Source organism: Nomascus leucogenys, chromosome 6, assembly GCF_006542625.1.
Source record: "Nomascus leucogenys isolate Asia chromosome 6, Asia_NLE_v1, whole genome shotgun sequence".
In the NCBI taxonomy this organism is placed as follows: Eukaryota; Metazoa; Chordata; class Mammalia; order Primates; family Hylobatidae; genus Nomascus; species Nomascus leucogenys.
In genome coordinates this window covers 101,855,341-101,868,419 of record NC_044386.1, presented here as the reverse complement: position 1 = coordinate 101,868,419, position 13,079 = coordinate 101,855,341, and the positions used below count along the sequence as shown (strand labels likewise).

The 13,079-nt window shown below is 39.8% G+C and overlaps 1 protein-coding gene and 1 pseudogene across 1 annotated transcript in view; one reads left to right on the top strand and one right to left on the bottom strand.

Annotated features, from left to right (window-relative positions):
• Positions 1-13,079, top strand: part of LOC100580626 (elongation factor-like GTPase 1) — a 393,155-nt gene that overhangs the window by 118,397 nt on the left and 261,679 nt on the right. The gene's annotated exons all lie outside the window — the stretch shown is intronic.
• LOC115835531 overlaps positions 9,262-13,079 on the bottom strand; it is a 41,165-nt pseudogene continuing 37,347 nt past the window's right edge.

Here is a 13,079-nt window from a genome sequence, read left to right as displayed (position 1 = left end):
CCCATCAGGAGGTCTGACTCCGGCCACCTCGTGCCTCGCCTGAGCCTGTCCTGCTCGTGGCCCTCCCCTTCTAAGCCTGTCTGAACACCTCTACCTTGGGGACCCCTCCTGTGTCTTCCTCCTCCGGGAAGCCCCTCTGATCCTCCCCCTCAGAGCTCTAGCCCTCCTCCAAGCTCCATCCCTCCCCTATCCCAGCCTCCCTATACAGCCCCACAAGTCAAAAAATCATGACTAAAATAAAATATCTCCCTGACAAAAAACTAAAAAAAAAAAAGACACTAAAGTTCCAATTAAGACTAAAAAAAATTAAAAAAAAATAAAGTATCCTTTTTAAAAGTGGCCACTGTAAAGCCTCCAAAACCCATTCCATTAACTTAAAAAACAAAAAAACCTATATAAGTAAATCAGTGGCCACTACCAAAACACAAACTAAAAACTTTACACTTATTAACAAAAAAATTTAAAAAAAAATTGAGCCTTCATTTTCGCCTTAAAATTCTCCTATGTTTATAATTCAAAAAAAAAATCCAACAAATGACACTAACGAATTTAAAAGCATTGACACCGTAATTCAACCCATGGAGAGTCTCCAACCCGAGAGACTTGCCCTCTCCAGCCATAATCCCCAAAAATTGGCCTTTAATTATAATTAATCTAAAAGATTACTTATTTATATTCCTCTGACAAAACAAAATTTTAAAAAATTTACTTTTACTATACCAGCCATCAATAATAAAAAACCAGCCACCAGGTTTCAGTAAAAAGTGTTACCTCAAAAAATACTTAATAGTCCAACTATTTGTCAAACTTTTGTAACTCAAACTCTTCAACCAGTTAAACACAAGTTTTCAAACTGTTATATCATTGATTATATTAATAATATTTTGTATACTACAAAAACAAAAAACAAATTAACTATTACACATTTCTACAAGTAAAGGTTACCAACACAAGACTGACAATAAGATCTAATAAAATTCAAACCTCCAATCCTTTCCATTACTTAAAAATATAAGTTAAAAAAACCACAAAAAATAAAAATTAAACATTAAAAACATTAAATAACTTTCAAAAATTACTAAAAAATATTAAACTCGGCCAACTCTAGACCTACCTACTTATGCCATGTCAAATTTGTTCTCTATCTTAAAAAAAATCCAAAATTAAATAATAAACATTAACTCCAAAGACAACTAAAAAAATTAATTAAAAAAAGTTCAGTCAACCCAAATAAATAAAATGAATCACTTAGCCCCACTCCAACTTTTAATTTTTACTACTACACATTCTCCAACAGACATTATTGTTCAAAATACAAATCTTATGAAGTGGTCCTTCCTTCCTTACAGTACAATTAAGACTTTTACATTGTACTTAAATGACTACATTAATTAGTCAGACAAAATTACAAATAATAAAATTATATAAAAATAACCCAAATAAAATCATTGTTCCTTTAAACAAAAAACAAATTAAACAAGCCTTTATCAATTCTGGTATATAACAAATTGGTCTTACTAATTTTATAAAAAATTATTGACAATCATTACCCAAAAACAAAAATCTTCCAGTTTTTAAAATTGACTACTCAAATTTTACCTAAAATTACCAAACATAAACCTTTAAAAAATACTCTAATGGTGTTTACTAATAGTTCCAACAATAAAAGAAGACTTACACCAGACCAAAACAAGTCATTAAAACTCAATGTCACTTAAAAAACAAAATTGGTTACTGTCATTACAATATTACAAAATTTTAATCAGCCTATTAACATTGTATCAAATTCTACATATATAATACAAACTACAAAGAAAGTTAAAACAGCCCTAATCAAATATAATCAGTTAAACCAACTATTTAATTTGTTACAACAAACTGTAAAAAAAAAAAAATTTCCCATTTTATATTACTCATATTCAAACACACACTAATTTACCAAGGCCTTAACTAAAACAAATAAACAAACTAACTTACTAGTATCATCTACATTCATAAAAACACAAAAACTTCATGTCTTAACTCATATAAATACAACAAAACTAAAACATAAATTTAATATCACATAAAAACAAACAAAAAATATTGTACAACATTATACCCAGTATCAAATTCTACACCTGCCCACTCAAAAAACAAAAGTTGATCCCAAAAGTCTGTGTCCTAATACGTTATGACAAATAAATATCACACATGTACCTTCATTTGAAAAATTGTCATTTGTCCATACAACAGTTAATATTTATTCACATTTTATATAAACAACCTACCAAACAAAAGTACTTCCCATATTAAAAAACATTTATTGTCTTGTTTCACTGTCATAAAAGTTCCAAAAAAATTAATAGGCCAAAATAGTGTAATACAACATTTCAAAAATTCTTAAATCAGTAAAAAATTACATATACAACAAAAATCCCCTATAATTCCCAAAAACAAACCATAATTTAAAAAACTAACACTCAAAACTCAAACAAACAATAAAAAGTATAACACTCCCCCAATACAACTTAATCTAACACTCTGTACTTTAAATTTTTTTAACATTTATAAAAATCAGACCATTACTTCTACAAAACGACATTTTACTAATTAAAAAAACCCACATAAAAAACCTAATTTAATTCAAAAAAACATAAAAAATAAAAACGTTAAAAAAAACTTGTGTTTCACCAAAAAAAAGTCAACTTCCTGTTTAAATACCCACTAAACATTTCCAATTCTACAATAAACCCATTAAAAATACAAAAACCCACCTCCACAAAAATAAAAACACCACAATCAAGCATCATTAACTCACCAAATAAAATAATACTATCAAAAAAACAAAGTCGCCATCCACCAAAAGAACAAAGCCACCAACTTAAACACAATTAAAAAAACTAACACAGTTAACTGAAAAAACCTAAAAAACACAAAAGTGACACAAACTCCAAAAAAAACTGTTTACGACTTTAATAATTATATCAACAATAGTAAGTATCCCCACATCTACAAAAACAACAACTAATTACACTTACTAAGCCTATATACCTTTCCCACCCTTAATTCAAACAGTCACATAAATAAATAATCCTATGTTAATAATACATGGGTACCAGGGCCCACAAATAATCGTTGCCCTGCCCAACCTAAAACAAATATAAATATTTCCATTAAATATTATCCTATTTGCCTAAAAAAGATACCAAAATATTTAATACCTACAACCCAAAATTAGTAAAAGCATCTACTATCAATAGCACCAATAAATTTACTTATCACATAGTAAGTACAACGTCACTCAAACCACAAATAATTTACAAAACTCTTCTTTTCAAAAATCATTAAAATCTAAACCTAAAAAAAAAACTCGCCCCCCAAAAATCAAAAGATCCAAAAGTCTTAGTTTAAAAAAATGTATAACTAATACTACAATAATACTACAAAACAATAAATTCAAAACTATTATAAACTAGACCCCTCAAAACCAATTGTAATTATACAGGCCAAACTCACTCATCTTCACAGGCCCCATCCATCTGGCCCATTAATACAGCCTGTAATAATAATTTTAAAAACTCAACCAAATTTATAAAAAGTTAAAATCACCCTATCCATAAAAATAAAATTAAAAAAAAAAATTTTACTATGTGTAAATGTATGCATAGGCCAGATTTATACTTCTCTCCACCCAAACATCTCAGTGTAGTAAAAAGTAATAGAACAACTTTGCTGCCGACATATCTCGCCTCCACCCACAGGGCGGTTTTCTCCTATCTCAAAATAAAACGAATGTACAATCGGGTTTTAAAGCGAGACACTCCATTCCCAGGGGCATACAAGAGACGGAGGCTTTCCTCTTACTAATCCTCCTCAACACAGACCCTTTATGGGTGTCGGACTGGAAGACGATCAGGTCTTTCCCTTCCCATGAGGCCATATCTCAGACCGTCTCAGTGGGGAAAAACCTTGGACAATACCCAGACTTTCTTGGGCAGAGGTCCCTGCGGCTTTCCGCAGTGTATTGTGCCCCTGGTTAATCAAAAATGAAAAATGACAATAACTTTTACCAAAAATACTGCCCGTAAATATATTATTAACAAGACACATCCTACACAGCCCTAGATCCCTTAAACCTTAATTCTATACAACACATGTTTCTGTAAACACAGAGTTGAAACTAAAGTTACAAATTAACATCTCAAAACAATTATTCAGGGTACAAATCAAAATGAGGTTTCTTATGTCTTCCTTTTCTACATAGACACAGTAACAGTCTGATCTGTCTTTCTTTTCCCTGCAGACACCAGTCTTCCCTTCCCCTGGTGCAGCCAGACCTTCTGTGGTATCTTGAGCAAGCCCCTGGTCCTGTCTGGGCCTCTGCAGACTCAAGGTCTGGCGCCTGACTTATACCCTGTTGTCGTATCCTGCCATCTGGCCCCATATGGAGTCCTACAGGGGACTCTGAGACCCAGGTGTGAGCACTGGCTCAGGCCCGTCTCAGAGGTCTGGCGGCCCAGCATCTGCCCACGGGCCTCCTCTCCCCCTCCTTTTCTCCAGGCTCCTGCCTCTGCCACAGTTCCCTAGCCTGGCCCAGGGGCTCACACACTCCTGAGGGAGGCAGGGCCAGACTCAGGCAAGGCCTTGGAGGACACATCCCAGTGGGCAGGGCCCAACACTCTTGGGGTGGAACTACAGGGAGGAGAGGCAGGGCAATTGAGGCTTGAGGTGCCTGGCCCCACCCAAGGTGACCAGCCTGCTCCTTTTCCTCAGTCTCAGATGGAGCAGAGGACGGAGGTGGGGAAGAGAGGCCAGGGAGACAGTAGGGCTTGGTTATGGATGACGGGGGTCCTTGTGTGATACGATTAGGCTTTGTGTCTCCACCCAAATCTCATCTTGAATTATCCCCATTTTCCCCACCTGTCAAGGGAGAGACCAGGTGGAGGTAATTGGTGGATCATGGGAACGGTTTCCCCCATGCTGTTCTCGTGATAGTGAGTGAGTTCTCATGAGATCTGATGGTTTTATAAGGGGCTCTTCCCACTTGTTCAGCACTTCTCCTTCCTGCCACCTCGTGAAGTTACCTTGCTTTCCCTGCACCTTCTGCTGTGATCGTAAGTTTCCTGACACCTCAGCCATGCTGAACTGTGAGTCAGTTAAATCTCTTTCTTTTACAAGTTGTCTAGTCTCCTGCAGTTCTTTATAGCAGTATGAAAACAGACGAATACACTGTCCCCGCTGAGGGCTGCCCGGCTGGGCTGTCCCTGCATTGGCACCTGGGTTGTCAGTAGCACATTATTTGTTCTAACAGTTTTTCTTTATCATTCTGAAACTGAGTTTATCTAATACATTGATGAATTATTTCAAAGGTATTTTTATAGTTCAAATCACTTCACTTTTACCCTGACATGTATAAATGACTAGGAATAACCTTCAGCTAGTGTTCAGCATCTGTAACCAATCTGACAATGTGTTCATCAGGTACCTATGGATTAAATCACATACTGGCATATTTAAGCTGAATGTCAGTTTGAAAAATAAATGTACTATATTCAAGTACCACTCTTTGTGTAGGTATTTTGTCATATATTTAAGAAAAAGCTAAAGAGAATGGAAATCTATGACAATAACTTAAATCTTCAAAGTGCATGCAGTCTTTTGCAATACCTCATTCAACCGAGTATTTGTTCTCTTCCTCATTCAGTATAAGGCAGCTTTCAATTTGCTTATAAGGCAACATTAGAAGGTAAGAGTTCAGCAGAAACATAGAATTTTAAAATGTGTGTTCAACTGAATAAATTTGAATTTCTATAGGGAGTAAAGAATCAAAATACCTATTTAAAGACTGCAGTATATGATAATTATTTTTAAAGTAATTGATTAAACCTGGTAGGTTTTCCCAAAAAGAAAAAAAACAGTTCTAAAACCAAAGCTGATTTTTAGAAAATGTGAAAATGTAAATCAACCCTATCCAAAATAGATTCTCTAAAACTGTATCTTACAGTCACTTTCAAATAACTGTTCAAAAATGTAACTGCTATATTCATGTCTTAAAATAATTTAAAACATTTTAAAATATGAATACCGTAGTTTAAAACAAAGAATCTAGGGGAAGGAAAAGTAGACAAAGAAATGCCAATTCCAGTCCAAAGCTGTATTTGCCAAGTTTTCTTAGAATGACTTTTACCGATTTATGAATTCTTATAAACAGAATGTATAATGGAAATACTGATTTTTGTCTAAAGTGGCATTATTGACTACTGTAATATAATAAATTATTAAATTGTTTCAAGGTGCTGTTTTGCCTAAACATTTTGTGTCTTGAAAACTGTAGTATTAAAGGTATTGAGACTGCGCAAATGCTGAGCACGCTTGGCATGAGATAATCGGTTCTTATTCTTACAAAATTGTAACTATGTAAGTGTGTTTATTAAAAGAACACAAACTAAAAAAGTGACAGGAATTTAAAAAAGTTGTGGGATGAAAAAGTTACGGGATAATACTGTGGAAAAGTTGTGAAAAAAAAAGTTGTGGAAAAAAAGTAAAGTTGTATGGAAAGTTTTTTTAAAAAGTTATGAAAAAGAAGTTATAGGATTTTTAAAAAGTCATGAGATAAAAATAAAAATAAATAAAAGCAGGCCCCTGTCAGCATAAGCCTGGAGAAGTGGGTCTGGAGCCTTCACCCCCACCATGTCCCTACAACCCCTTCCCAATCACCCCTTTACCATTAGGCTAGCAAGACAAGACCCCTGTCTAATGGAGGGAGACAAACAGACCCTTTACCACCTTGACCAAGGCTGAGTCGTTACATTTCTGGATGATGTTTGTTATTTAAGAGCCAGAGGTTGGTGGAGTTGGTTTGTTTGGAGGAGATCTGATGGCCTCCTTACTCTCACCAAAGCAACTTTTCCCTCAGGGGGGCTCCCATCTTCTTACTCAGAAAGGCAGCTGAGGCGGGACAGTGGAGTTAACTGTAGACCAGGCGAGGGCACAGGCTGCTGGGGGTGGCCCCCTTTCCCCCGTGTACATACTGTATCTGTGTAACATTCTGTATCGTACCTAGCGGAGGTTGCAGCTGGCATATGAAGAAGAGGTTCTTATAATTATTTGTGATTGGGAAACTTATTTATTGCTAGCATAGGAGCAAGGAAGGAGGCGGGGATGAGGTCATGGCTCCCTGGTGATGGGACTCCTGTTTGTTTGTTTTTATTTTGATTTTGGAACAAATGGATTTAGCCATACTGCTCGGCCTGGTGTGTTCCCGTTTCCCTCACTGGGTCCTGCAGTTTGTCCCACTGAACGAGGAGCCCCATAGTGTCTCAGCATGTCCAGCTGGGCTGTGGGGGATCTTCCAGGCCTGTACCTGTATGCTGCCTGGTGACACCTGGTGGATTTCACGGGGACTGCCATGGCACCTACAGAGTACAGTCTGGCCCTGACAGCCAACAGGTTGAGAAGCCTGATCTAGCTGTGGCCGGGAAGACAGATACCAGCGCCCAAGGGCACTGACTTCCATCCACCCCAGGTGTCTTCCGTTCTGTCCCCCTGCCTCCCTCGCCTGTCTGTCCCTCCAGAGTGCTGGCTGCCCCACAGGCTCCCTCCAGGCTGAGTTCACGGCCCTGTCCCCTAGTGGCCAGAGCCAGCTTCACAGGATAAGAGCCAGCTAAGCTCTAGGGACTTTCCAGGAAAAGTGTCCCTTGAAAAGGGTATGACCTTTTCACCACTCCCAACAGCACCCTAAAAATGGCTTGGCCTTTTGCCTCCCGAGAGCTCCATAGAGAACACAGCCAGCAGAGGACACATTCTCTGTCATCCAGAAATGGGTTTCTCAGCTGAGGGACAGCAGGACTGGTAGAGACTGTCAGGCCACACAGCTGCCTGCACAGCGCTGCCATGCTTGGCCAGAAGGGCAGGAGGGATCGCGGGGGCTGGGTGTCCACAGGCCGCGCATGTCACGGAAGCTCACTGGAGGTGGCACACTTTGGAGGGGCGATGTCAGGAGACAGCTTCCTCTTGCTGGGCTACAAGACTCCACAAGCACAGCACGGGGACTGATTCCCAGTGCTAGAGGCAAGGCAGTCAGCCACGTGTATATATGTATATATATATATATGTGTGTGTGTGTGTGTGTGTATGTGTATATATATGAGAATTTATAGCTATTTATAGAACAGGGCAGGGGCATACCACAGAGGGGGCACAAGTTTTCAGCAACGGTCACACCTGGATGTGTCAGCTCACCACTACAACAGACTAAGTCACAGATGAAGGGGGCTGGCTTTGGGGCTGGGGGAGCCACTGTCAAGTCACAGGACACCTGCCCAGGCAGGCTTGGAAAGGGAGGTCTCTGAGAAGAGGAGGGATCTGTTTAGAGGTCGAAGGGGAGCCTGGGGCTCTCAGGATGGGATGGACTTGCCTGACCCGATCAGCTGGCAGTTGGAGAGAAAGCAGAGAGAAAACGGGTTAGAGAAAAGCCAGAGCTGGTGAGGCAGGTGCAGAGTATGGGTGCGCTGCAGCAGCTGTGGGAGGGCCGGGGAGGGGAGGGCATAGGTGTGGGCATGGCAAGATTCCTGGAAAAGGGCTGGAAGGGAAAGGGGAGGAAAATGGAGGGAGAAGCCAGAGCTTCACAGGTAGTGCCTGGGGGGCGTGACGGCCCTCCCCACCCCACACACGCTGGCCTCTCTCATGGCACCCAGGCAATCCACCCATCCACCCACAGTTCAGACCAATGCCAGCCCCCTCGGACTTCGCTCTTCTCTGGTCACCTTGTCTTCCAACCCACTGGCCCAGGGCCACCTCTTGCTTGGAGAGCCCCACCCAACAGCCACCAGACCTGATAGAGAAGGAACACTGCTTGAACCAAAATGGTGGAGCTATAAGGGATGGCTGGCTGGAGTGAGCGCCAGAGGCCCCTCTGGGTGGTCAGAAAGCCCAGGGTCCTCTGAGGGACCCTGGGGAAGGCAGGGAGGGCTGGTAGCCGCATGCCACTGGCCATAGACTTCTAAGTCTAAGAGGGGAGCCTCAACTGGTTGGCGGTGGGGGGGGCTGCAGGTTGCATAGGTGAGGCTGGGCCCTTCCTGCTGGGAAAAGCAGAAGAGGGAGACTAACTTTTGTGTTGTTTACTAGAGACTGGGTTTCACCATGTTGGCCAGGCTGGTCTCAAACTCCTGACCTCTAATGACCCATCTCTGCCTCCCAAAGCTCTGGGATTACAGGCCTGAGCCACCACACCTGGATCCAAGGCCCTTAAGCTTAAACGCCTTATTCTTCAGTCAGGTTTTCCTTGTTCCCGCGTGTTCAGCCAATCGTTTTTAAGGAGAAACTAACAATGAAAACGGACTCGTTGACGAGGAAAAGTTGGAATGCAGCCTCTGGTGCTGTTTGAGCGATCCCTCTCCCCCGGGCCGCTGCTGTGTTCTGGAAAGGTGCATTGTACCGTGGATGCAGCCAGGTAAGAGTCCTGTCCAGGTGCTCTGCCCGCTTTTCCTTTCAGGCTTCTATATCAGCTGTTTTTCCCCTGTAGAATGTGCCCCTGACAGCCACCCCCTAACCCTACCCAATTTGTCTTTACGCGCCTGACCATCAAGGCTCTTCTGGGTCATATTTAGTTTGTGCTGATGTTTCCCCTTCCTCCCCTCTTTAGTCCTCACTATTTTTGCTTTGGTCATGTTATGCTGTATTCTGTAAGGCTTAAAAAAACTTTTTTATGGTGGCAGGGGAGAATGTTTTATAAGTATGCTTTGTGCTTTTTATCTTCCACTCAATAAATGCTTGGTAAACGTTTGTTTTATTGAATGTATGACCCTATTCTAGCTATATTGTGCTTGAACAAAAATCTTAACTGCTTTGTAAGTTAACTGCTAAGAATTTGTCAAAAGTGCAGACATAACTTCAAGAACTTGTCATGGATAGTACAAAAAGGTCTCTAAGGGCTTGATGGAAGTCTGTAAATTGACTCCCTATGAAAGAGAGTGTAAGAAGTGAAAATGTAAAGCATGACTGGAGACCCAGAGTGTTCTAGAAGATCGTTCTGAAAGATAATGCCTACTCGGGACCTAGGAAACCATCTAGTGGGTTTCTGCAGCTTAGGTGGTTCAAATCCTCATCAGCACCTTTGTTTTCTCTGCCTCAGTTTGCTTACAGTGATGTTCTCAGTAGCTGTAATTGCTGTCTGTCTTTGAATACATAAGCATTTTTTTTAGATGACAGGGATATATGTGCATTTTTATTTTACCAAGTGTTAGAATTTTTACTCTGCTTTTGTGGTCTCTGGGTTAGCTGCTTGGTTGTTGTAAAATGATTAGCAGGGAAAACTGTGCGTGTGTGTGTGTATGTGTGTATTTTAAGTTTCTTTTGTTGTCAGAGGACTTCGAATTTTATTTTATATGGTAATTCTGCCAATTTGCTTTATTCTCCATCCCACATTTATTGAACAGCAAAGTATGAAAGTAATGTGTTCCATAAGCAGCCTTCAGAAGAATTACAACTGCTGTATATCAGAAATTTTTTTTTTTTATTTTTAGATGGAGTCTCACTCTATCACCCAGGCCGGAGTACAGTGGTGCGATCTTGCCTCACTGGAACCTGTGCCGCCCAGGTTCAAGCGATTTTCCTGCCTCAGCCTCCTGAGTAGCTGGGATTACAGGCACCTGCCACCACACCTGGCTAATTTTTGTAGTTTTAGTAGAGACAGGTTTCACCATGTTGGCCAGGCTGGTCTTGAATTCCTGACCTCGTGATCTGCCTGCCTCGGCCTCCCAAAGTGCTGGGATTACAGGTCTGAGCTACCACGCCCGGCTGAACTTTCCAGAAGAAGTTTGTGCATCAGTTTTCAAAAAATTATGTTATCAAAAATAGCTGTGCCCTACATTTGGAAAGATACAAAAACTGAACATACTGGCAGGCAGTTTTGCTTGCTGGTGCTTGAGATAGAGGCACACATTGGTCTCAGTGGATTTATGGAGAAAAATAGATACAGAAAGTTATTTCTAAATAAGACCCAAAAATCCTTTTCTTAAGCAGTGACAGGTAAAGAGGTTGTCTTGGCTAACCTTGAATTGTGTTGCCCTTGATTGAGACAGTTTTATGGTGGGGATGGTAGTGGTGATAAACTTGTTGGAAATTTGTCTGCTTATAGTAACCTTTGTGGTAGCTGTCACAGACAACTTCATCCTCACAGGCCTTGAAATTAGTATAAAACTAACAGAATAGAGGAGAAACAAAGGTCCTGAATAATTAGATGCTTAGATAATTGTTCTGTGTTTTCATAACCAGTGAAAAAGAGCAGTATTAGAAGCACACATTCTATGTAAGGAACACTGCCTGAATTTATATTGCAATTTTTGAGCACCATTCACTGTTTAAAAACAGGCATATTGTAGGTAATATTTTAAAGACAAATAGAAAATTTATCTTTTCAAGATGGATCTAAAGTTTAACCTTATCAAAATTACAAAATTTAAAGCATGTGATTGAAAAATATTAATGCATAGGTTTAAATATCGGTCATTTTAGATGTCTTTCAAAATAGATTGTCTCTTAAATATTAAACTGAACAAACTTTGAACATAATGTTGAGTTTGTGCTGAAGGTTAAATTTCCTGGGGTGATGGATATTTTATAATATGGAAAACAAAGCCTTATTTTAAGAAATTTAGAAAACTTTTAGGCAAAACTAGAAAATATTACCTATATAATTCTACCACTCAGAAAGTTCCACTGTCAGAAATTTGTATCTTTCCAGTCAGCTGCTCATCTCTTTTCTCCTATGCTTGTATATGTTTCCTCTCCCTTAAAAATCAGATATTTGTTTGTAATCTGCTTTTTCACTCAGCAGTATTGTAGATCCATGCTATAACTTACTCCTCTCCATTGCCTTCAGTTAGTGTGTGCTTTCTGTTGGATGACTGTACCATGTAGTCCGTCATGTTTTCTGGTACTGAATACATATGGGTATGTGTACGTGTGTGTGCGTGCGTGTATGTATATTTCTTTCTACGTTAACTAATGCTTTAGATATCAATAGGTAGACCTAAATCCTTGAAACCTTCCACGTGGTGACTTTCAGTTCTCATTGCTGAATTTGTTTCTAGAGATGGAAGAAATTATATTGTATGGGAACTTTTTTTCTTTTCTTTTTTTTTTTTTTTTTTTTTGAGATGAAGTCTTGTTCTTGTCGCCCAGGCTGGAGTGCAATGGCATGATCTCAGCTCACTGCAACCTCCACCTCCTGGGTTCAAGCAATTCTCCTGCCTCAGCCTCCCAAGTAGCTGAGATTACAGGCGCATGCCACCATGCCTGGCTAATTTTTGTATTTTTAGTAAAGACGGAGTTTCACCATGTTGGCCAGGCTGGTCTTGAACTCCTGACTTCAGGTGATTTGGCCACCTCGGCCTCCCAAAGTATTGGGATTACAGGTGTGAGCCACTGTACCCCAGCATTTTTTTCATCTCAGTACCAGCTTTTATTTATCAGATTGGTAAAAATGTTAGAAAGTATGCAATGAAATGGGCATTCTTACAGTCATGGCAAAAAATATAATTATCTTTGACTTTCTAGAAAGTAGTTTGGCTTTCTAGAAACTTGTCTGAATTCTCCCTGTTTAGGCAGGATGAATTCTCACTACCCCAAGGTGGCCAACCTTGTCTCTGTGATTCCATCTCTCCCAGAAAGAGAGGTCTAGTCTCAGGGAAAACCCAGATTTGCTTCACTTAGCACACCTGACAGCTAATCACTGGAAATGGGGTGGGCTGGTAGAATCCTTTGGTCAGGTTTTATGTTGAGAGAGAGGTGTAAAGATGGGAGGGAGGTAGCAAAACTGGCCTCAATGGAACTATGTAAGTTAATATAGAATGGCAAAGGGATGTTTCTTCCAAGGAAGAAATTCTAGGGAAGGAAGGAAAGTGGAGGGGAAGGCAGCAGTTCTCCTAGTTTTGGGGTCAGGATTCCTTTACACTCTTAAAAATATATTGAGGGCCCAAGGAGCTTTGGTTTATGTAGGTTATATCTATTGGTATTTATCACTAGAAATTAAATCAGAAATATTTAAAATATTCTTTAAAAGCTCACCACATATTGTTATAAATGCTTTTATGAAA